Consider the following 27,565-nt stretch of genomic DNA (forward strand, 5'->3'; position numbering starts at 1 on the left):
CCAAAAACTCATGATGCCTATACCGAGTCCTAAAAATAGTTTTCAACACATCAAAATCCTTCACCTTCAACTAATAATATCCAGATCTTAATTCAATCTTTGAAAACACCATTGCACCTCGGAACTGATCAAACAAGTCATCAATTCGAGGAAAATGATACTTATTCTTGAGGGTCAACTTGTTCAACTGCCTATAATCAATACACATCCTTATCGTACCATCCTTCTTCTTTACAAACTAAACTGGTGCACCCCACAGAGATACACTCGATCGAATGAAACCTCTATCAACCAACTCGTGCAACTAAATCTTTAACTCATTGAGCTCTATTGGTGCCATGCGATAGGGTGCTATAGACACTAGTGTAGTACCAAGATAGAGCTCAATACCAAAATCCACTTCACATTTCGGTGGCAAACTAGACAACTCTTCAAGAAACATGCTAGGAAAATCCTTAACAGTACAAATATCTTTAACTCTTATTTCCTTACTAATTGAATTCATCACATAGGCTAAGTAAGCTTCAAAACCTATTCCCATCATCTTCTCAGTCTTTCAACGACAACAACAATTTCCAACCCATCACTATTCTTCTGAGTAATTCATTTCGTCTTAAATTCTACCTTAGCCTTAAGTTCAGTCAACCAGTCCATATCAAGAATAACATCAAACCCGTAGAAAGACAATTCCATAAGATCAACAGGGAAAACATGCCCTTATATCATAAGGGCACCCCACGGAGATACACTAGGTCGAATGAACCCTCTGTCAAGCAACTCTTGCAACTAAATCTTTAACTCTTTGAGCTCTTTTCGTGCCATACGATAGGATGCTATAGACACTAGTGCAATACCAGGATAGAGCTCAATACCAAAATCAACTTCACATTCTGGTGGCAAACCAGACAACTCTTCAGGAAACATGTTAGGAAAATTCTTAACAGTGCAAATATCCTAAACTCTCAGCTCCTTACTAACTGAATTCATCACAGAGGCTAAGTAAGCTTCACAAACTCTTACCATCATCTTCTCAGACTTCATAATGGAAACCACATTAGACATAAATCTCAGTCTTTAAACAATATCAACAATTTCCAACCCATCACTATTACCTCTAAGTAAATTAGTTTCGTCTTAAATTCTACCTTAGCCTTATGTTCAGTCAACCAGTCCATATCAAGAATAACATCAAACCCGTAGAAAGGCAATCCAATAAGATCAACAGGGAAAACATGCCCTTGTATCTTAAGGGCACCCCACGGAGATACACTCGATCGAATAATCCATTTGTCAAGCAACTCTTACAACTAAATCTTTAACTCTTTGAGCTCTTTTGGTGCCATATGATAAGGCAATATAGACACTGGTGCAGTATCAGGATAAAGCTCAATGCCAAAATCCACTTTACATTCTGGTGGCAAACTAGACAACTCTTCAGGAAACATGTTAGGAAAATCTTTAAGAGAGCAAATATCCTGAACTCTCAGCTCCTTACTAACTGAATTCATCAAAAGTGCTAAGTAAGCTTCACAACCTCTTCTCATCATCTTCTCAGCCTTCATAGTCAAAACCACATTAGACATAAATCTCTGTCTTTCAACGACAACAACAATTTCCAACCCATCACTATTCCTCTAAGTAATTTGTTTCGTCTTAAATTCTACCTTAGCCTTATGTTCAGTCAACCAGTCCATGCCAAGAATAACATCAAACCCATAGAAAGGCAATTCCATAAGATCAAAAGGTAAAACATGCCCTTGTATCATAAGGGCACCCTACGGAGATAAACTCAGTCAGATGAACCCTCTGTCAAGCAACTCTTGCAACTAAATCTGTAATTCTTTGAGTTCTTTTGGTGGCATACGATAGGGTGCTATAGACACTGGTGCAGTACCAAGATAGAGCTCAATACCAAAATCCACTTCACATTTTGGTGGCAAACCAGAAAACTCTTTAGGAAACACATTAGGAATATCCTTAAAAATTGGAATATCCTGAACTCTCAGCTCCTTACTAACTGAATTCATCACAGAGGCTAAGCTTCACAACCTGTTCCCATCATCTTCTCAGCCTTCATAGTTGAAACCACATTAGACATAAATCACAGTATTTGAACGACAACAACAATTTCCAACACATCACTATTCTTCTAAGTAATTCTTTTCGTCTTAAATTCTACCTTAGCCTTGTGTTTAGTCAACCGGTCCATACCAAGAATAACATCAAACCCGTAGAAAGGCAATTCTATAAGATCAATTGGGGACAACATGCCTTTGTATCATAAGGGGGTATCTACGATAAACTTTACTCACCATCACACTATATCTAAAGGAACTAATTACAGTCATACCCAAATCAATAGTCTCTATAGGGATTCCTAACTTAAAAGCCAATTCACTCAAGATATACGAATATGTAGAACCAGAATCAACAAAAATAAGTAATGAAGTAGATTGCAAAGTGAAAGTTCCTACGATGACATCAATAAGATCCTGATCCTCTAGTTCCCTAACAGCATAAACCCGAGCTGGACCTCAAGAATCAACCTATGAAGAAATAGTATGAGCAATAATCCACTACCCAACCACTCTCCTATTACCTTTACCGCGACCACGGCTTCTAGTAGGTGTAAAAGTAGGTCTCGAACTCTGAGTCTGTAAAACCTCTACACTACACGACACTTACCTGAATGCCTATGATCACAATGTGCACAAAGTTGCCATCTAGAACCACCTGTCGAACCCCCAGTATTAACCACAACACTACTTTACTACCTAGACTGACTCGGTCAAGACCCACTCGCACCCCTACCGAAACTATGATTATCACATCTTCTCTTAGGTTCTCGATCAGATGCACCATCGCAAGTCCTTTTACCAAATTCAGTAACCACAGAGTGAGGCAGCTTAGCTAAAGTATCATCAACTGCTTTAGCTCTCTCAACTAACTCATCAAACATATCCACGTTCTGAGCTACCAAGTAAACCTGATTCTCATGATTAAGCCTAAATCGAATCCTCTTACAATAGTCCTTCTCAAAAAGAATCATCTCATGAGTGTACTGACTAAGTCGCACAAACTCCGCTTCATAGTCAGCCACTGAAAAATCTCCTTAAACCACATAAAAAACTCCTGTTTACGAGCCTCCATATACTGCTTGCCCATAAACTTCCTCTTAAAAACCTCAAGAAAATACCCCAAGTTAACCAATCAGTGGTAGTAACTCCCTAATCGCATTCCACCAACGATGATCCTCATCGTCAAATAAGGACACAACACAACTCAACTTCTCTTCATCAGAACAGGACACCTGCTGGAGGATGCTTTCAACTCCCTCCAACCAGTACCCAGCTACAGTCAGATAAGTACATTTCACTCCAGAAAACTTTTTACCACCTAACGCCTGAATACGTTCAAGCGGCAACCTAGATTAATAGGTGCAAGATTGACAGGTGCAGGAGCATGGTTAGCACCAATAATCTGTTAAAACGTTCCAATCATAGCTTCTGTAAGAGGGCCAACACCCTCATCAGGTATATTCACTCTATGCAGTGGCACAGGAGTTGCAAAGGATGTACCGTCCTATTGAGCACTAGCTTTCACATTAACACATCTATTAGGCATATCGTATCTACTAGTCTAACAAACAAACAAACAAACAAACAAATAGAGGTGTGAGTGGCGGGAAAATAATCCAAGCTACATTCCTGTAAACAAACTTTGGAATTAAAGACAATAAGTTCTCATTCCTACCCCACATACAATAAAATAAGAAATATTTCAAGCAATTTAGGCAATCAAAGTAACTTAAACACTTGGTTTTCTAGATCCATGGGTTGTGAAACCCCAAATAGTACATCAACAACTATTACCTAGGTTCGAGTGTTAGTGAACCTAGGCTCCAATACTACCAAATGTAATACCCTATACCCAGCCTAATCATCAAGCCCGAATATTAGGATGCCGCACCACCGTCTCACAACATACATAGTACAAATGAGCTCATTATTAAAGAAATGTCTTACATTTTAACATACGCACAAGTTATGAGTCAAACTTACTCTAATCATAATTAATACATACTAAACACACATCAAATAGTCTTACAAATATAATCAAACATGTATAGGGTTCATTTAGAAAAAATTTCAAAACTGACTGCTTAGTTATTGATACTGAAACAAAAGTATCAATATTTTCTTTAAATGGTATCGGTATTGATTGGAAAATCGGTACCAAAACAACATTTTCTTTCTCGCCTAAAAATCAAATCCTAGAAAATAATAGTGTATTTATTAAAGTAATGATTATTTTACATCGTATCGATACTGTGATAAGGTATCAATAAAAATTATAATACTAACTTCCGTACAACGAAATAACACAGATGTATTATTTTAAAACCTAAATATCGATACCTTTACTCTAGACAACAAAAATACAGCATAATAAGGTAAATAATCCATCCTAATCATAAACCATTCAACATGTAACTAATACCTCGTCAAATAAACATCAAAATGACCACAATTACAGTTCAATCATTGAAAACATGTTTGAGTAACCTAGTAATAAAACAAGAGTAGTATCCATAAATCTTAAAAATTAGTAAGCTATGAAAATAACCAAAATGTGATGGCTACATTTATGCAATAGTTCGACCACATTTCCTTTATTTCCCAAATCATAAACAGATAATGACTCACCTATAAAGTGTTACTAGAGACTCGCCTGGATCAATCCCTTAGAACCACACAGCTTATACTGGAACACTACTAATATGTAATGGATTAAAAGGAGTGGGTGAGCTTAACAAGCTTAGTGAATTTCTAGAAGAACTGCCATGCAAACAGTTCATCAAGCATTAACGAACATCCATTTAGCATAATTACAACATCTCAACCTTATTTTCATATTACTAGTTCATGCATCTTTCAATGATTCATTTAAATAATAATCACATATCATTTAAGCATATACCACAATACTCATAAATATATTCATTGATAATTTGACACTTGAGCTATGAAACGTAAAAGTGGGCTCTATCACCACTCATCGAGTAAACGGATCTCCAACACACCAAAGGACTAATAGAGTCGAACATATCCCAAAAAGTGAAGCATATAGCTAACACTCTCCATCACACCAAACATGTTCTGTTGAATGAAGCTTAGCTCACATTCCTTTATCTATCCAACATGTCAAGGCCACAACGCCGAAATCACGTAACACATATAGGTAAGTACTCACAATCCTATGGTATGCCAACTATATCCAACGGTCTCAAGGTTCACAAGGCCAAAATATTCATTATTAACACACATATTCACTTACTATTCACTGCACTTTATCTCTGTATAATCATATTATAAGCACAACATATTCACTATCAGCACATATATCACGCCCACAATTAACTTTTTCACAATAGCCATCATAAGTTTATTACACATATCACAATGTCATATTATAATCAACAAATTCACAACAGATTTCAACATATAAATTCATGAGTATGAGAAATCTTACACTTGGAATTTAAAGTAAGGTTTTAGGCTACTTCTAAATTCCCAATTAATGCATCGAGTCATGTCCAGAAGCATTTATACCAAACACACACCAATTACATTTTCGTCGACAGCTCAAATTAGCATTTCCTAACTCATAGATGTTCCTAGCGAATCCGAAGCTTCAACATAACAATACAATAAATAATCAACTAAAGGCTCACCTGGAACAATCAAAATACAAGCCCAAGCCAAGTTCTCAAGTAACCAAAACCTTCGACATAGCAAACTCAAATTCTAATTATCTCGGTCTACACGTAATCTTTTTTTCCTAAAATAAATTGCATTAATCTAGTTCACCTATGACTAATTCTCAACCTTTAAGCTATGTAAAACTAATAAATTCATCATATCAAAATTTTTGACATATTTATGGTAGTTTTCACGAAAATTCACTAAATCCTTAGAAATACTTAACGAAACTTCAAATTATGTTTAGAAATCTTCTAATTACATCAAAACTAAGGAAAATGACACTTTGACTGTCACAAAATACTGTATTGATTTGAAGGTCTTCATTGAGTTCACTAAAGAGTCCCTTTAACCAAATGGTTTCTTTACAAGCCTCTGTAATCGCCATATACTCAGCTTTGGTGGTAGACAAAGCGAATTTAGTTTGCAAAGTGGCTTTCCAACTGATTGTACAACCTCCAATTGTAAAGACATAACTTGTGAGAGATCTTCTTTTGTCAAGGTCTCCAGAAAAATCAACATAAACAGACCCAATGACTCCATCTCTAGTTCTTCCAAACTGTAAGCAAACATCAGTAGTACCTCATAAGTATATTAAAATCCACTGAACTATTTTCCAAAGTTATTTTTCGGGATTCGCCATGTATATTCTAACTGCACTAACTACATATGATAAATCTGGACGTGAACACACCACAACATACATGAGATATCCCACTACACTAGAATATGGAACATGTGACATGTACTCAATCTCATCATCTGATTGTGGAGACAAAGCTGATGAAAGTCTGAAATAGGCTGCTAAAAGGAGTACTAACAAGCTTAGCACTCTGTATATTGAACTTGCAAAGAACTTTCTCAATGTACCCCTTCTAACTTTACGTTTTTTCTGTCCTTGAGAATCTCCATACCAAGTATTTCTTTACTGGTCTCAAATCTTTCATCTCAAATTCTTTACTAAGTTGGGCTTTAACATTTCTTATCCCGCCTTTATCTTTCGCTGCTATCAACATGTCATCAACATAGAGGAGTAGATACACAAAAGAATCATCACTGTTTTTCTCAAAGTAAACACAACTGTCAAAGCTACTTCTTTTGAAATCATGAGAAGTCAAAAAGGAATCAAACCTTTTGTACCACTGTCTTGGTGACTGTTTCAAACAGTAAATGAACTTTTTTAGCAAACAAATATAGTCATCTTTTTCTGAGATTGTAAAACCCTCTAGTTGTTACATGTAAATGTCCTTCTCAAGATCTCCATGTAAAAATACAGTTTTACATCTAACTGCCCAAGCTTGAAATCATGCATAGCTATAATACCAAGCAAAGCACAAATCGAACTATGCTTCACAACTTGGGAGAACACATCTGTGAAGTTCACTCCTGAAATTTGACTATAACCCTTTGCAACAAGCTTTAAGTTATATTTGGGTTCTTCAACTCCTGGAGTCCCTTCTATTTTTTTAAACACCCATTTACAACGAACAACCTTTTTTCCATTAGGAAGTTTTAGAAGATCCCATGCTCTATTTTTGTGTAGTGATTTCATCTCTTGTTGCATAACAAACATCCACTTTTTTTAGTCTTCACAGCTAATCGCCTCAGACTAATTTGATGGCTTTTGGATTACATCTATATCTTCAGCCACATTTAAAGCATAAACAAGTAGATCAAACTCGGCATACTTCTTTGGAGATTTAATCTCTCTTCTAGTTCTATTTTTGGCGATAGAGTATTATGGTGAAGAAGCAACTCTAGCCCTAAATTTTTGTAGATTCTGATTTAATCTGATGCTTTACCTACTTTTGTTGTTCTTTATTCAAAGAGTATTTAAGAGATAAGTTAGGTAGCATAACAGTTTTATCAAAAACAACATCTCTGCTAATCACAACTTTTCTAGATTCAGGAAACCATAACTTATACCCATTTACACCAGCTTTAAAACCAAGAAAAACACATTTAATGGATCTTGGTTCCAATTTTCCATTATCAACATAAGCATATGCAAGACACCCAAAGATCTTTAAATCAGAATAATCAACAGGACTACTAGACCATACCTCTTGTGGAGTCTTTTTCTCAATGGAAACGGATGGAGATCGGTTGATCAAAAAACATGTAGTAGAAGTTGCTTTGACCCAAAATGACTTTGGTAAGTTGGAATTTGACAACATACATCGAACCTTCTCCATGATTATTTTGTACATTCGTTCTGTAATGTCATTTTGCTGTGGAGTATGATGAACTATCAAGTGTCTCACGATCTCTTCTAACTTGCATATTTCATTAAACTCATCAAAACAAAACTCTAAACCATTGTCTGTGCATGGGTATTTTATTTGTGTACCCATTTTTTTCAATCATAGCTTTCCAAGACTTAAATGCAGAAAAAATATCACTTTCTGCTTTAGGAAACACATCCAAAATTTTCTGGAAAAATCATCAATAAGTATTAGTATATAATTAGCTCCACCTCTCAAAGGCACTCTGATGACCACACAGATTAGAATGAATATACTCCAACGTTCCCTTCGTGTTATGGATTCTTATAGTGAATCAAACTCTCTTTTGCTTCCCAAAAATACAGTGCTCACAAAACTTCAGTTTGTAAATTCCTTGCCCATCAAGATGTCCTCTTTTGCTTAATTTTTCCATGTTATTCCACACATATGCCCTAGGCACATATGTCAAATTCTAGTAACATTATCATCTGATAAGGAAGAGGAAGTGACAGTTGCATCACTAGTAACTATAGAACCCTGCCAAATATATAACTTGGTAGTCTTTCTCTACCCTTTCATCACAACAAGAGAACCTTTGGAAATCTTCAAAACCCCACTTTCAGATGTGTATTTCTACCCTTTTGAATAAAAAATACTCAATGAAATAAAATTTCTCTTCAATTCTGAAATATGTCGTACGTTAGTAAGTGGTCTGACAACTTCGTTACACACCTTAACTTTAATCGTTCCAACACCTGCGGTTTTATATGAAGCATTATTTCCTATCAAAACAACACCTTCACACACTATTTTGTAAGTTGTAAACCATCCCGATTGAGACTCGTGTAGAAGTTGCATCCCGAATCAAAATCCACTCTTTGTTCACTTTAGAATTGTTGACAGAAGTGACTAGAAGTTCACCATCGCTGTAGTTTTCTACAACATCAGCTTTCCTAGATTTTTCTAATTGTTTTCCTTTTTGATTCACAGCCTCCCTTTTGATCTTATTCTGCAGCTTATAACTCTTCGATTTATTGTGCCCTTTCTTCTTGTAGAAGTTACAAGTTTTACCTCTATTTGAAGACTTCGACCTACTTTTAGATTTACCGCGAGGATATTGTTCCTATGTCCTTCCACGATCATCATTAGCATTGTGATCTTACCTCTCATGAACAATGAGACCCTATTCCTGAGAGTCGGTTTTAACCATAAGATGTTTCATCTTATCATACAAGGTCAAAGAATCATAAACCTCATCAAATAAAAGAGATTCGTGACTATATAAAATCGTGTCTCCAAAGGTTAAATAAGATAGGGGCAACGAATAAGGTAGAATCAACTTTAGATCTTCCTTATCATACTAAACCTCCATGGCCTCCAAGCTTGAGAGGATTTCTTTAAACACTATTACGTGTTCGTGCACAGATGCGTCTTCTTCCAAACGATGAGCATTAAGACGCTTCTTCATATGTAGCCTGCCGGTTAGAGTTTTTAACGTACATATTTGTTTCAACCTCTTCCATAATTTAGCGGCGATCTTCTCCTTCATCACATCTTATAAAATTTTGTTAGACAAATTTAAATGTAATTGTGTTAATACCTTTCGATCTTTACGCCTCTTTTCTTCCTCCGTCAATGTCGAAAGAATCTTATCTATCCTTAGCAGGGCATCTTCTAAGTCCATCTGCGCAAGAACTGCCTGCATCTTTCTCTGCCACAACGCGACTCTGGGTTGTGATCCAATAGCGAAATTTCATACTTCAAAGACATCATTACCGTGATTGAGATGAACAACCCGAAAGATCAGATACCAATTTGTGAAAAAGTAGAATGTCGATAATGATAATGTATCGCAAAGAAAAGAGAAAGAAAAATAAAGAACACACAGATTTTTACATGGAAACCCTTTCGAAAAAAACCACGGGTAGAGGAAAAGATAATTCACTAACCATGGGTAGAGGAAAAGATACCATGTCAAATTTGATGACTACAAAAAGAGTAGACTATTTATAGGCTTGTAAAACCATATTCTAATAGAATGAGTGTAGTAAGGTTGAAACACCTTATTATAATCAATATCAAATAGATAAAGTATAATAAGGTTGAAAAGCCTTATTCTAAAATAAAATAAAAGAAGTGTAGTTCTATATGGATTTTTCTTTTATTTTATTTTAACAAGGATCCAGGTCACTCAATTCTAGCAAAAAGTACAATGCATAGTAAAATAAAATAATAAAAAGAACAAGAATAATAACAAGAACAAAAACAAAAACTAAATAATAAAAAACTAAATGAAATTACCTAGGGTAAGAAGGAAACAAAAGAGAAAAAAAACTAGCTTTAAAAAGGAAAAAAAAGTACATGGCCATGTGCCAAGCCATGTGAGCCATACGACTGTATGGCCAGGCCGTGTATGCCACATCGTTGTGTTGTCAGGCTGTCTGTGACACGAGCCTGTGGACCGGTTGTATGCGTCACATGGTTGTGGACAAGCTGTGTGAAATCACCCAAACCGTGTGTGATAAAAATTAGGTAAAAATAAGCCCAACAACAACACGACCGTGTAACTCTGTATACCCGTGTGGGTCAAATTAAAATTGAAAAAATTAGCTCCAGTATGCACATAGTCTGAGATATGCTTGTGTGTCCAGGCTGTGTGAAACACAGTCATGTGCCCAAAATTTGTGGATCGACCCAGACTATGTGGACCACTTTTCCTTTTAAAAAATTATATTTTTTGAATTTTTTTTCATTTCTTTATTTTTTTCATCAAATTTTTGTTTCAAAATTTTTTTCTTTTTTTCACATTTTTTAAGGTAAAAAAAATAAATGTACTAATTTTTTCAATTTTTTTATTTTAAAAAAAATAACATGTAAGTATAATAAAATGTAACATACATACTCCCTAAATCGAGATTGAGGCCTAAAAATATCTTAATAAAAAGTTACAAAAATTTGGTAACAGAGGTCACATGGTTGTGTGCCCCACACGGCTGAGGCACATGCCCGTGTCTTAGGCCGTGTACCTCACACGACTGAGGCACACGCCCATGTCTCAGGCCGTGTAACCTTCGAACTAGGGACACATAGCCTTGTCTCAGCCCATGTCCTCACTTGTGTAACTCTATGAGTAGTGTCACATGGTCGTGTCACACGGCCGTGTGCCAGGCCGTGTGCTAGGCTGTGTAACTCACTGATTTGAATACAAAGGAACCAACAGGGGACAGACTGCCGTGTCGCCACGCCATGTGCCACACACGGCTGAGTTACACGCCTGTGTCTCAGGCCGTGTGAACTAAAATTTACCTAAAATTAAACCATTTCAAATCCATTACATCCATAATCCTTCAACCTATTTAAGCACACTTTAAAGGGACCTTAACCAACATCAAAACACAATTAAACATGCTAAAAAACATACCAAAATGAACATCTTAAGTGTCTAACCAATGTGCCCTCATTAACACCACATTTAATTCATCTATCAACAACTAATATACAATTCATAGGTACCTCAAATAAAGCTCAAACGTTCAAATAATTGGGTATGGTAAATGCATAATTTATACTAATCATTCCCAAAAAAGTATCAATCAAAAAGGTTCAATGAATAAACTTTCTTCACATACTAAACAAGCACTTCAAGCATCGCACCAAAATGACCAAATCATTAAGGCTAACATTGAATGGAAGCATTTATATAACAAATCCAAACATTTATTTACAATCATTTAGAACTTATAAGACTACTTTCTCTAGGATTTACTAAACAAAGGGACATTAACTTAATATTGACATCCTGGTACACGCCAAGACTAAAAAAAAATATATCACCAACTTTGAGTATGGTATTTATCATGGATGCTGAGACGTAGAACAACAGTAATACCTAACCTACAAACAAGTAAAAATTCAAGTAGTAAGCAACTCATGATCTCAATGGATCCCATTTTCAAATATCAACCAAACATTTACATTTCAAAACATATAAATCATCTCATGAACTATTATACCTTACCAAAATATATAATCCAATAAATGACACCCGATGCCTAACGGTTAGATCGTGAATAAGGTTTTGCGCCCAACGCTAGTCATTTAACTTGACAAAATCATTGGTGTGTCAACCACAATTCAAACGAGTCAACAAATTATTGCGCCCAGCTAGTCGGATAACCGACGATAGTTGTGCTCAGCATTAGTCAAATAAACTAATAGAAGATTTGCGTTTAGCACTAGTCGGATAACCGACGGCAGTTGTGGCCAGCACTAGTCAGATAAACTGACAGAAGATTTGCACCAAGTGCTAGTCGGATAACCGACGACAATTACTCAATCGAAATTCCATAATATTACTTTCATCACTCGATATCATGTTTTATATAAATCCATATACTTCCATTCACTTGAATTAGCAATTATATTAGGGATATAATAAACATCGAGTAGTAACTAGATTAATTAAATCAATTTATAAAGTTTGAGTTCAGGGAATATGACCTTACCAAAATACGATGGATGCTACAAATCAAAGACGTCTACTAAGTGATCTTTTCCTTCCCATGCTTCATACCTAATCTATTCTTCTCTTCATTTAAGTTTAACAAATTAGTTCAATTACTTAATTTGAATACCATACTTGTTTTTAATTAAATCAGTTAACCTTAGATCATAATTTATACTTTTACAAAACAACAATCGACATTTACTCAACTCAATCATTAACATCAAAATTAAGTTGAACACATTTTCTTCTAATCTCCATATCTAACTAAATATACAAATAATTTATTAACAATCCCTAAATTATTGAATTTTCTAATTTAACACCATGCTAGTTTAATTTATAGTATTTAACTCATTGAAAGTTAATACTAACAAAACTCATAGCACAAAATACTTTACTTGCTCAAAGAAATTAGTAATTCAACCCAAATTTCCAGCACAAAGAACAATCCACCAAAAACAATCCCTATACTTCACAAAATTAAGAATTTTACTCCCACATTTCAAAGTCTGCTACAATTTAAAATCTCAATGCACAAATTCCTGAATTAGCTTACAATTCTTCCCACTTCTATTTCAACTTCAAAAATCTACCCCAATAACATTAAGAACTTAGATTTTTCTACCATACTAACTTGTTTTAACATCAACAACTGTAAAATTTCAACATGGGTAATTTAACTCATGATCTTAGTATTCCAGAAATATAAAATCCATGAATAAAGAACCAAAAATTACTAATCAAATTGAGCTCTAAAGCATGAAACAAAGTAACTGACTGTTCTTTTCCCCTTTTCGGCATGCAAGGAGAAAATGAAACTTCCAATTTTTTTCTTCTTTCTCCCCCCACTAATCTATTTGTTTCCTTATTAAACAATTTCCTTTCATTTTATATTTTATTTATTTTAACCAATTTACTAAGTGTCTACGATACAATATATATTTATATATTTAACACATAAATTGATCATAAACATCCACTATCAAAAGTCTATATATATGTAATGGTCTATTCATTGAATAGGTCCTTAATCTAATCCCACTTTGCAATTAAATATCAATACAATTTTATCACCCATTTAATTTAATCCTTGTTCTTAATTTTAAATTAAAAAAGTTTAACTATCATTTAATTCACTTCTAAGGTAACTCTAAAATTATTATAAATAAATATTTATAAGCCTAATTCACAAAGGCGGGGTCCCGAAAGTATGTCTACCGACACCCCTGACTTATGGATCGTAACATAAAAACACTCGGGTTACCTCCCGATAAATGTTTATTTAGAGTCTAAGCTCGACTTCCCATTTTTAAACTCACGGTTAAGACAGTTCTTAGAGCTGAAGCTCATCTTTCTCGTTATTAGTTTTACCATCAAACTAAGGTTTGATACGAGTACTATTTACCTTGAACATGCTAAATTCAAAATGTGTTACCCCAACTGTACCGTATAGAAAAATGATTTTTACCAAAAATGGGTTAGACCCTCTCGACTTAAATTTTGAAGGAAAAATTTGTGGATCTGATTTGTCTAATAGTACTTTGTCCCTAACTTTGAATTGTTTCATCACTTTCACATGCATATCATAGTGATGCTTTGTTTCTTCTTTTTGCTTTCTTAGTTTCTTGTCAACCTTCGTTCGTCATTCATTTAGTTCGTTGAGGTACGCCATTCGCTCTTCACTTGTTCCCCGAGTTCTGTCACTTTGAATAAAATATGGCTCCAACACATTTTCATGAAGAGTTTCCTACCAAAAATGTTGAGCCACATGATTACTAACATTAATAGAACAATTAGTATCATCTTGTTCACTAGGGACTTTCACAAAATCATGTGTTTGAAGAGTAATTTTTTCATCACCTATACGAAGCACAAGTTCACCACTACCGACATCAATATAGTTCTAGTTGTGGGTAAAAATGGTCGACCTAAGATCCTAGGCACCTCAATATTCTCATCCATGTCTACTACAACAAAATCAACAGGGAATATAAATTTATCGATTTTCACAAGTACATCCTTAATAATACCCCTAGGATATCTAATTGATTTATCCGCTATTTGAATACTCATCCTGGTGGGTTTGGGTACCCCAAGACCAATTTGTTTGAACATCTTATAAGGCATGACATTTATACTATCTCCCAAATCAACCAAAGCACTTTCACCATTTAAACTACCATTTAAATTACCGACTTATGCTCTTTCTTACCTTCCTCAACCTCATCACTTTTCACAATAGCTTCTAACTCTTCTATGTTTCAAACAGTGGTTGTGTGGATTTCCTCCCTTGGGTTAGTTTCAGTGTTGCCAGGTAAACTCCCTTGTGGTCTTTCCTAAATAAGTTTGGCAAGCTGTCCAATTTGATTTTTAAGCCCTTGAATCGATGCTTGTTAATTTTTTTAGAGTTGCCTTAGTGTTTTGAAATCGAGTTTTTGACATTGAAATAAATTTAGCCAACATCTCCTCAAGGTTCGGCTTCTTTTCTTGATAATAAGGCTGTTGAAAACCCAGAGGGGTTGTGACCTTTGATTTTCTTGACCACTCGAAGAGAAATTTGAATGGTTCCTCCAACCTGCATTATAAGTATTACTATAAGGGTTATTTTGAGGTCTAGAATTATTACCCAAAAAGTTGACTTGCTCATGCTTCATGTTAAGCTTAAAGGATGAATATTTTGGATAAATCATCTCCACTCCATTTGCATCGTATTGCATTATTGGATTTACCTGCTTAGAAAAATTCAAACCATCAAATTTTTTATTCAGTGCTTCGATTTAGCTTGCCAACATAGTAACTGCATTTATATTAAATACACCGGCTGCATTCATCAATTTTGTTCTCATGACTTACCACTAATAGCTATTCAGTGTTACTTCTTCAATAAACTTTTGAGCTTCCTCTAGTGTTTTATTATTCAGTGTTCCACCAACTACTACATCAATTAATTGCCTGGTTGAGGGATTCAAACCATTGTAAAATTTTTGAACTTGTAGCCACAAAGGTAATCCAAGGTGAAGACACCTTTTCAACAAATCATTAAATCTATCTCATGTATCATAAAGAGTTTCAATATCAAATTAAACAAAAGAAGAGATATCATTCCTCAACTTAGCTGTTTTTGCTGGTGGAAAATATTTTAACAAAAAATTTTCAGTCATTTGCGCCCAAGTATGGATAGAACCTTGTGGCAATGAATTTAACCACTGTTTTGTCTTGCTCCTCAATGAGAATGGGAACAACCATAAGCGTATGACATCATCAATAACGCCATTGATCTTGAAAGCGTCGCAAATCTCTAGAAAGTTGGCCAAATGAGCATTTGGATCTTCATCTTGCAAATCATCAAACTGAATATATTGTTGCACCATTTGAATTGTGTTCGACTTGATCTCAAAATTGTTTTCATTAACAGTCGATCTAACAATACTCGATTCAGCCCCAAACAGAGTGGGTTTAGCATAGAAAAATATGGATTACTTATTACCACGAATATTTTTTTTAAAGAAAAAAATTAATGGACATAGAAAATTTTTCTTTAAACGTAGAAAATAAGAATTCAGTAAGGTCAAATACGTTTAACTGTAAAACTAAAATAGTTGCTAATGTCATAATTTAAACATTTTTTAAGAAGGTTTTTATTTTTCTACAAGTTTTTTTTTTATTTTTTTGGGTAGAAAATAACAACACTAAGCGAATACATTAATCAATCAACCCTTTGTATAGATATTTCTATCTTCACGCAGAACTTCTTGTACTGAATTTGGTGGATCCATAAATACTAATAGACTTGGTGTACCATTATTTATGCATTTAACCATTTGATCAGCAGCCATATTTTGAGCCCTTTAGATATGTCGAATCCTTATTTTCCAATTTCATTGGAGTAAGTGTTAGAATTGAGTGACCCGAATCCTTGTTAAAATAAAATAAAGTGGTAAAATAAAATAAAAGTAAAATCCATATAGAATTACACTTCTTTTATTTTATTTTAGAATAAGGTTTTTGAACCTTATTACACTTCATCTATTTGATACTGATTAGAATAATGTGTTTCAACCTTACTACAGTCCTATTAGAATATGGTTTTACAAGCCTATAAATAGATATAGCCTACTCCTCTTGTAATTATTCGAATTCGACATAGTAGGTTATCTTCTCCTTTGCCCGTGGTTTTTTTCTCGAAAGGGTTTCCATGTAAAATCTGTGTTCTTTATTTTTCTTTCTCTTTTCTTTGCCATTATCGACGTTCTATTTTTTAACAGATTGGTATCCGAGCTTCTGGGTTGTTCATCTCAATCATAGTAATGGCGTCTTTGAAGTATGAAATTTTGCTATTAGATCGCAACACTAGATTTGCATTGTGGCAAATAAAGATGCAGGCAGTCCTTGCGCAGATAGACTTAGAGGATGCCTTGCTAGGGATAGATAAGATTCATTTGACATTAACAGAGGAAGAGAAGAGGCATAAAGATCGAAAGGCATGATGTGATGAAGGTGTGATGAAGGAGAAGACTACTGCTGCATTATGGAAGAGGTTGGAACAAATATATATGTCAAAAACTCTAACTAGTAAGCTGCATAGCAGCGTCTTTATACACATCGTTTGAAGGAAGGTGCGTGTGTGCACGGACACTTAACAACGTTTAAAAAAAATTCTTTCAAACATAGAGGCCATGGAGGTTTAGTATGATAAGGAAGATCTAGGGTTGATTCGAAATGTATAAAATGTAAACAATAATTTTAATCGATTAATTTAAATTTTAAAACTTTTCATTATTCTCAAATTTTTCACTCATTTTTTTTATTTCATGAATTTTTTTTAAAAGAAATTCAATAGCTCCATGTTAATTGCAAAAACATGAGTGATATCCATAGCTCTTACATTTGAAGAAGATAGAACCCAAAAGAGAAAAATTAACATTAATTTTTGTTGTTTTACTCTTTTTTATTGAGTTTGTAATATGTTGCTTTTCATTAGATTTGGTAGTTTTTCATAAAACATTTTCTTAATCCATGATTTCTTATAATATTGAAAAAAACTAATTAGAATGCAGGAAAAATGTAAACATATTAGAAACATGTAACAAAATAATTTAAAGAGAAATAAAACAAAATAAATCTTAAATTTAAGTTATAAAAATTACATAAATAAGATTTGGTAGTTTTTCATAAAAACGTTTTCTTAATCCATGATTTCTTATAATATTGAAAAAAAAACTAATTAGAATGCGGAAAAATGTAAACATATTAGAAACATCTAACAAAATAATTTAAAGAGAAATAAAACAAAATAAATCTTAAATTTAAGTTATAAAAAATTACATAAATATTTATATAGATAATGTAAAAATTGGATTCAATAAATAGTGTACATGTCAGATTTTGCCCGAGTCTAAAAGACCCGCATTACACACAGGCCTATATGGCCCAATTAATAAAACAAATAGTGGCCCAAACCCAATTACAACGAAATAGGCCCAAATACAATGGCCCGAAAAAATATCAGAAACCCTAGGGTTTCTAAGCCATCTACGCCGCAACCACCTAGCCCGTTTGTGCCGCAGCTGAATATTCACCTGCAAGGAATGAACACAGAGAAGGAAACAAAATCAAAAGATTTGCGGATCAAGAGATATCAAGCATGATTTGTTTCTTTATTTTTTTTATTACTATGGCTATAAGAAAGCCATTAAACATACTGTAAAAGGGGGATTCAAAAAATCAATAAAAAACCATTGATATCACAGCAAAGAGCTAGTTAGTTCAATACCAAAAGAGCAGAAATCAGTCCAAGGTTGATACATTTTTAGTTTTGTTTTATGTTGTACTTTTTTTCTATTTTTCTTTTGACTGAAACAAAAATAAAATTAAAGATAAAAACACTTATCTGCTCGTTTCTGAAATGCTGTTGGAGTGGCTGGGGTTCGTCTCCGGGGATAAACGACCGAAAGTCGAGGGGTTCCAAGGGATTTTGGGGTGTTTTTGTCGTTTTTTTGAAGGGTTTGAACACAGACTTGGGCTTGGAAGGGCCGAAAGGTTTAAATAGGAGATTTTCTCCTTTTCCGCCATAAATGGCAAGTTGCCGCCGGAGGGCTTAGAATGGCATGATGTAATGATCGCCAAAGCCTGCACTGGTGGCCGATGAGGGAGGGGAGAGCATTTGAAAGTTTTTTTAAATTTTTTTTAAGAAAAGGCTTAAAATGAAATTTTTTGGGGGAGTTTTTGGCTTAAATAGCCAAATAAAAGGACGTCGTTTTGGGCATGGGTCGACCCGACTCCGACCCGACCCGGCCTAGGATCCGCGAGTTTTTGAGCGGAGGGGTAAATTGCGCTTTTAGCCCCTCTGCCTTTTGAAGTTTTGCAATTAAGTTTTTTAATTTTTTTTATTTACCCTCTAATTTTTATTCAATTTCAATTTAATCCTACTTGTACGACGCCGTTTTGAGGAGAAGGGGAAATTGCCCTCCAAGCCCCTCTGAATTATTAGCGCGTTCAATAGGGTCCTCCGGTCTTCAATTATTTGCAGATTTGCCCCAGATTTTTTATTTACAGTTCAAATTAGTCCTTTTTTATTTTCTTTATTTTTATTAATTAATTTTTACTTTTATTTTCATATTTAATTATTTTTTCAATATATGTATATATGTATTTTTACACATATTTATATATACATACGCATATTTATTTTTTAATATAATGTAATTATTTTATTTTATTTTATTTATATGTAATTATTTCTTATAATCTATATATGTATATATTTATCTTTGTATATATATGTATGTATACATATTAATATTTTAACTAATTTTTTATTTGTATATATATATGAATATATTTATTTTTAAATGCTCAAATATATGTATTTTTAACACCTACTTTATATTTTATATTTTATTTTCACAAATGCATTATATATTTTGCTTTTATAAATTTTAATCCAAAGTTACATATGTAAATTATGTGAATGTCATTTAATTTCAATGCATAAATTATGTACCTTTTTATTTTTATATATTTTTTATTCTTCATTTGATTATTGATTTATGTTTTCGTTCATATTAAAAAGAATTTTTTTATTTTGCCCATTCATTTGATACTTTACACTTTTCCTATTTTATGTTAATTTTGTTTATTTATCGTTTATATTATTTCTATACAATTGTTGTACTTGTTATGGTGACATTTAAACATACATTCAATATAACATTACATCATCTTTTTACTCGAATTTAAAAATAGGATTTTTCAAAATAGAGATAATACTAGCATTTGGGATTTTCAAGAAAATTGAGCCCTAACGTATTGGGTTCCGATTTTCTTCGTTAAATCTAATAATCGAGAATTGCTCTTTGATCAAAATAAAAATTAAAAAGCTTGTTGTTGGGGACTTAATATGTTGCGTCCTAACGCATTGGATGTGATGTATTGATTTCTCAAGACAAAATTTTTTAAAAATATATATATAAAAAATAAAGGAAATATTGAATGTTTGGGATTTTAAGAAATCGTGCCCTAACATATTGGGTTGCATTTTCCTCATAAATTTTCAACAATTAAGTATTTTCTTAAATTTTATCACACGAGTTTTTTTGGGATAAACTCATTTTGAAGAAATAAAATATTGTGCCCTAACGTATTGGGTGTGATGTTTTCTGTTCCAAAATGAGGGCGTCTTAATAATTAATTTAATTAAGGATCGCATTTTTTTAACTCTCGACCTTAAGACATTTATTAATCAACTTGGTACCAATTTTTGGGCGTACGGGGTGCTAATCCTTCCTCGTACGTAACTGACTCCCGAACCCGTTTTTCTAAAACTCGTAGACCAAAGTCATTTTTAGGTGGTCCAATCACACCTTAATAAAAGATTAGTGGCGATTCCAAATTTTCATCGACAACTAATTTTTGTTATTTTCTCAAAAATAAAAAATGGTTTCAACAGCTTGGCGACTCCACTTGGGACTTTTTAAAAAAATAAGAGAGTCGAGCCACAAAGTTGATTAATTTTTGTCTTATGGTCGAGAAAATATTTTTTTTAAAATTCATGAGATCCTTTTGCATTCATTATTTTCTTGCTTAATTGATCTTTGCATTATACATTACATGAGTTGAATAATTTTACCCTTTTAAGTGGGAGTGAGAAACTATTCCTTCGTGAGGTTTTCACCTCCGTATAGGATAGTGGATCGCTTTCGGAATACATCGGTACCTATGGCTTCGTGAGATTATCATCTCCGTATAGTCATAGGGAAAATGTGTTCCCCTGAACAGAACTTGATCTATATGAGCCTATAATGGGTGAAGATTGAGGAATCTGCTGGTTCGGGTACCCTTAGTTTAGAACCGAACCGCATAAAATGAGCCTTAGGAGCCTACCCTAGGTAGAACTATGCCAAACCCCTAGAGGTCACCCGAGTAGGTACTTTATTCATTTACTTTTACTTTGTACTAACTTGTTTTTTATGTTGTTTTTATTATGATTGCATTGTATTTGCATCTTAAAAAAGAGGTGTTGATTCACGTTCAGTTGCTAAATAGAGAGCTTGTCATAAGAAAATGGGTTTCTTGATAAAGTGGATGACAATATGGTTGTCTGAATATGGTCCAAGAACACATGATAAGAGAAGGATGATAATTTAATGGAGGACTACATGACTATGGCTCCGTTGCCCAAGGATTCAAGATGGCAAAGATTATTCGAGAGCTGCTGAACCTTCTTAAAGAGAAGCCAACGAGCATCACGAGGATGAGTGAGCAACAAGATACGGCCTGGATCGAGCAAAAAGGAGATAGAAGAGACATTTTTTTGAAGAGTTCGTGATATTTATCTTAGCTCTCGAATGAAGAAGAGGATCGAATGTCTCCGCCTATGAGGACAAGGCCGTATAAATATCCATTTTATGTAAAGAGATTTGTTTTCTAGTAAAGTTCTTTAAATGGAATTGAATCAGAATCAACGTCTCTTTATGCACTCATTGCATGCATTCGCATCACATGACATCATACGCATTAAAGTCCACTAAAAGAGCCTAATCGATTAAAATCATTCCTCAATTAATCTGGAAATTAACTAACAAACGAAACACCGTTACAGAACCTAAGCAAAGTCAGGAGGCATGGATCAAAGATTGGAGAGAATAGAGCAGATGCAAGTATAGATGCTAGAGCAATTGACCAAAGTTCAACAAAATATGAAGGATCAAATGCTAGAATTCCAAAGCAATGTGATAAACCAGTTAACCCAGTTATTGGCTAGAGGGTTAGAAAGAGAGGAAAGCCCAGTGGTCCATTTTGGGGAGGATAATGAAGACCCTAATTATCCCTCAAATTTTATCCCTAAGAGTGTCCAGCCAGATATGCACCCACAAGGGGCATCCCTTACTATCAAATCCCAGCAATATCAGACCAATACCTTAACACCAATGAATCGCCCGACAGGCTCAAGATCCAATCTGAGGAACAATTTAGTCAATCTTATTGCTCTTGATAATCCAGCAGAAATAAAACAATAAAATAGGTGAGGGTAGAATACTCAGATACTATAAAGGCCCCAAAGAGAAAGGGGAATAAGGGGGATAATGCAGGCAGATATAACAAAGGCCACTCAAAACCAATCGCTGTGGACCAGCCAAAGACAGAAACCACCAGCCATCAAAGTCCTTTAAAGCGAGAATTTTACACGAAGGCAAATACAAAAAAGCCTCAGTTCACACCTATACTGATGTCATATAGCGAGCTATATCAAAGCCTATTTAATGCGCATGTGGTGTCCCCTTTCTACCAGAAACCAATGTTGCCTCCATTTCCTAAATGGTATAACACGAATGCTCAGTGTGAATACCACGCAGGAATTACGGGGCACTCAATAGAGAATTGCACCGGCTTCAAGAAACTGGTTGAAAGACTCATTAACATGGGTGTTGTTAGATTTGATGACTTATCTAGCGCAGAAAATCCACTACCCAATCATATTGATAAGGGGGTAGACGTGAGGGCAGGAATGGGATTAGTTATTTCTGATTCAGGAGGAAACCATGGAAAGACAAGGAACCATTGTGAGTTCCATCACGAGAAGGGGTACGAGACCCAAGAGAGTGTGAAATTCAAGGCCTTGATTCAGGGCATGATGGACGGAAAGGAGATGAAGCTTTGTGAGGAAATTAAAGAGGATAAAAACATACACGTAATGTTTACATCAATGACATATATAAGGACACAAATGAAAAGGGACCTTGTTAGATATCCGCCTTTATAAACTGGAGTGTTCTAAGCAATTAGACTGCGAAAGAAATTTCTGTAGTTTTTAGAGCTTATTTTGAGTAATGTTCAGAACATTTTTATTGTTTTTAGCCTAAAAATGATAGAAATTCCTTTGTGAAAAAAGGCTCATGTCTGAACGTCATTATTCTAATAAAATATATATTTGCATATATTTTTGAGCCAATATTTTTCATTCTTTTTGAATAATTATTCTTTCATTCTTTTGTATTTTCTTTCACAATCATTCTTTTATTCATTCATGATCATATTGTATAAATAATTATTCATAAATTCATATATTCCTGTGTAAAGTCTTTGGTATTTACTATGGGTCCCCAGATATCAATGACTTGAGTGACATTACTACAGATTCCGAACCTTCTTTTGAGCGAGATATGTGTTTAGAGGGATCTCATGACTTCGAAGATGACATAGATTGTAGCCTATTTCTGGACTTGTTAAGGGTGGTAGAACAAGTCGAGAGACGGATCTTACCCTACAAAGAGTCATTGTTGCAGTCTGTTCACGATTAATGTCATATTGCCCAACAAAAAAAAAGATGGCACAAAAAAAAAACTCTACTGGGGCAATGCCTTTCTCTTGGTCACATCGCGGTTTTACCTATTGAAGACAAGATTCATTCTGTCTGAGTTTTTGGATCCAATTTTGATTGAAGAGGTATGTTCAAAGTTATCCATCATACTCAAATGCGCCAAAAGCAAATGATGCGAGCTCACAAAAAAAAGGATCCGCCCTAGAGAACTCCTTAAAAGGGACCTGGTATTGAAGAAGATCCTTCCCATACAAAAAGAACTTTATCCCAAGTTGGGAAAGGACCTTATGTTGAAGGCCTTATCTGGAAAAGCGTCGATCAGAAGGGATAACAAGGACATGCCTAATCCTATGAGTTCAGATTCAAAAAAAAAATGGGTGTCAAAATCAAAATAAAAAATGAAAGTGATAAAAATAAAAAGGAAAAGGAAAAGAAAAGAAAAATGGAGAGGCCAAAGTGAAAACCCGCAAAGGGCACCTTGATACCAAAAGAGATTTGAGTTGAAAACCCAAATAGGACGGCTCAAATATTGATCAGAATGGGGCACGAGGTGATCAGAGCAACTCGAATTCTAACCAGATTGGGGCATGTGGTGATCTTGTTATACCTGAATCATCAGGAAAGGGTAGGCAACATCTTGGGGCATTGGCAGAGTACTGTGGATCTCCTAAACACGTGTCAAACTCAGAATGGTCTCAAGAAAGTTTGTATAGAGAAGCTCAAGCTGCGATATCTGGGGCATCCAATTTTTATATTGAATTTGTTATTCTTGGAATACTTCATTCTTTTCAAAGATACACATTCCCAATCAATTTCTTTGTTATCCTTCTTTTCTATTTTTGATCATTTATTTCTTTCAAGCTATGCTCAGAACCAACTTTTTCTTATCTATTTTTATGACCTTTTTTGCAAGCATGTTGCATTGAAATAATGATTAATGGACTAATAAAACTTTCACAAGGGAAGTTTTGCATATTACTTTAGAAGTTTCTAAATAATACAGGAACCTGAAACATGACTTTTGTTTAGAACGCACCAAGCTTAAAGGTTGGAAATTTAAGAAAGAAGGGTCTAATTAGAACTTTCTGGATTCTGTTGTCAAAAACATTGATTGACCAAAGTGACAGGATGTCAGGTTGGTGACAAAGCTAAAATAAATAAGCGAGCAATGGTCACCAGGTAATAGGAAGAGGTTTCCTCGGAGAAGAAATACTTCATTTGCACATGAGCCTTTGGTGCGACACCTTAGGCATGGTATAAAGGGCCAAAGAATTTTACATTTTGTATCATTAAATTGTGATAGGAGTAGATTGAGAAGAAGCTATATATTTCTACCCTCGGGTTGCAGTGGGAGAATGATGGTACAAATTTTACGTCCTAGTAGATTGAGCTTTGAGGTTTACAGTGGGGGGAAATCTGACTAAGTGGAGACACCAGCCGAGCAAGAAAGCATTGTAGCACGTCAGTGATAAAGCCTTAATAAACTTCGAGCAATGATAACTTAAGCGAAAAAGGGGATCATTCTTAAAAATAGCATTCTACATTCATGCAAACACCATTCACACATGTCTAGTTAGGAGCATTTGATTTATGCCATCCTAGTAATTAGGGATAATTAGGTTCATTATACAGGTCATGTTCCCCAGAGAGCAGATCAGTGAAGATAGCAGATCTTGCCTTCCTATACTAACAACGAAGCAGATCGAAGTCACTAGCCTTGCCTCCCTGGGTTACAGCGGAGAAGGTAAAAATAGCAGATCTTACCTTCCTGCACCGACAGCGAAGCAGATCGAAGACACCAACATTGCCTCCCTAGGTTGCAGCGGAGCAAGCTAAAAATAGAAGATCTTGCCTTCCTGCACCGGTAGCGAAGCAGATCAAATACACCAGCCTTGTCTCCACAGGTTGCGTATGAGCTAAAAATAGCAGATCTTGCCTTCCGCAAGCAAAGTGAAGCAGATCGAAGAAACCACCTTGCCTCCACAGGTTGCGTGAGCGAGTTAAAATAGCAGATCTTGCCTTCTGCATCGACAATAAGCGATTGATGACCCCACCCTATCTCCCCAGTCGAGAGTGGAATAGGTTAAAGATTGTGAATCCTATCTCCCTGGTCAGCAGTTGAATAGGTTGAAGATTGAGAATTCTATCTCCCTGGGCGGAAGTGGAATAGATTAAAGAGCCCTATCTCCCTGGTCAGCAGTGAAATAGGTCAAAGATTGTGAATCCTATCTCCCTAGACAACAGTGGAATAGGTTAAAGATTGTGAATCCTATCTCCCTGGTCAGCAGTGGAATAGGTTGAAGATTGAGAATTCTATTTCCTTGGGTAGCAGTGGAATAGATTAAAGAATCCTATCTCCCTGGACAGTAGTGGAATAGGTTAAAGATTGTGAATCCTATCTCCCTAGTCAGCAGTGGAATGGGTTGAAGATTGAGAATTCTATCTCCCTGGGCAGCAGTGGAATAGATTGAAGATTATAGGTCCTATCTCCCTGGTCAGCAGTGGAATAGGTTGAAGATCGTGAACCCTATCTCCCTGAGCAGCAGTGGAGTAGGTTGAAAATAGCAGATATTGCCTTCATGTACTGGCAGTGAAGCAGATCGAAGACATTAGTCCTATCGCCTTGATGTTGCAATGGAAACGATTGAAGCCACGACGGCGAATCTTATTTCCCTGGCGTTGTAGCAGAGCAGATTGAAGCCATAATGGTGAATCTTATCTCCCTGGCGTTGAGGCTTGGATTAGCTAAAGTGGAGCGGATTGAAGTTGTGGGCAGCAAATCCTATCTCTTTGGCCTTACAGTGGAGCAGATTGAAGCCGCAACGGTGAATCTTGTTTCCCTAACATTGTATGGCAAATCTTATCTCCCTGAAGTTGCAGTGGAGCGGTTTGAAGCCAATTATCCTATCTCCCTGAAGTTGCAGTGGAGTGGATTAAAACCACGGATCTTATCTCTCCGAAGGTGCAGTAGAGTATATCACATCGGGTTTTATCTCCTTGAAGTTGCAGTGGAGTAGACCCAAGAAAGCGAGTCTTATTTCCCTAAAGTTGTAGTGGAGCAAACTCAAGGAAGCAAGTCTTATCCCCCTAAAATTGCAGTGGGGCAGACTAAATAAACAAATCCTATATCCCTAAAGTTGTAGTGGAGTGGATTAGAAGTTTGGATCCTGTCTCTCTGAAATTACAGTAGAGCAGATCGCATCAAATTCATCTTTGAGTTGCAGCAGATCATGTTGAAGCTACAAATCTTATCTCCCTGAAGTTGCAGTGGAGCAGGTTTTGTTCTCTTGAGAAACTACAACGTACGAATCCTATCTCCCTAGCATTACAGTAAAGTAGATTGAAGTGCTAGCTCCTATACCTTTGGGGATGCAGTAGGAAGGAATGAGGCTACTTGAAGAAGAAGAGTATCAAGGTCCAGCACGACCGGGCAAAATTAGGCATTTTTAATCTTTGCTCCGTTCCTGTTACACAATAATGAGCAAAGAGGGGCAGCTGTACATACCAGATTTTGCCCGAGTCTAAAAGACCCGCATTCAGACAGGCCTATATGGCCCAATTAATAAAACAAATAGTGGCCCAAACCCAATTACAACGAAATAGGCCCAAATACAATGGCCCAAAAAAATATTAGAAACCCTAGGGTTTCTAAGTCATCTACGCCGCAACCACCTAGCCCGTTTGCGCCGCAGCCGAATCTTCACCTGCAAAGAATGAACACAGAGAAGGAAACAAAATCAAAAGATTTCTGGATCAAAAGATATCAAGCATGATTTGTTTCTTTATTTTTTTATTACTATGGCTATAAGAAAGCCATTAAACATACTATAAAAAGGGGATTCAAAAAATCAATAAAAAACCATTGATTTCACAGCAAAGAGCTAGTTAGTTCAATACCAAAAGAGCAGAAATCAGTCCAAGGTTGATACATTTTTAGTTTTGTTTTATGTTGTATTTTTTTTCTATTTTTATTTTAACTGAAACAAAAATAAAATAAAAGATAAAAACACTTATCTGCTCACTTCTGAAATGCTGTTGGAGCAGCCGGGGTTCGTCTCCGGGGATAAACGACTGAAAGTCGAGGGGTTCTAAGGGCTTTTGCGGTGTTTTTGTCGTTTTTTCGAAGGGTTTGAACCTAGATCTGAGCTTGGAAGGGCCGAAAGGTTTAAATAGGAGATTTTCTCCTTTTCCGTCCACCGTAGACGACGGTACCATCGTCGGAGGCTGGTGGCCGGCGCCGTGGCCGATGACT

At 35.3% G+C, this 27,565-nt stretch overlaps 1 non-coding gene across 1 annotated transcript; it reads left to right on the forward strand.

Moving 5' to 3' along the window:
- Nucleotides 1-15,500: 15,500 nt before the first annotated feature.
- On the forward strand, nt 15,501-15,607 carry LOC128032995 (small nucleolar RNA R71). Its single transcript, XR_008189331.1, has one exon. It is a non-coding gene; the product is annotated as a small nucleolar RNA R71 (small nucleolar RNA).
- Nucleotides 15,608-27,565: the final 11,958 nt, after the last annotated feature.

Source organism: Gossypium raimondii, chromosome 9, assembly GCF_025698545.1.
Source record: "Gossypium raimondii isolate GPD5lz chromosome 9, ASM2569854v1, whole genome shotgun sequence".
Taxonomy (NCBI): Eukaryota; Viridiplantae; Streptophyta; class Magnoliopsida; order Malvales; family Malvaceae; genus Gossypium; species Gossypium raimondii.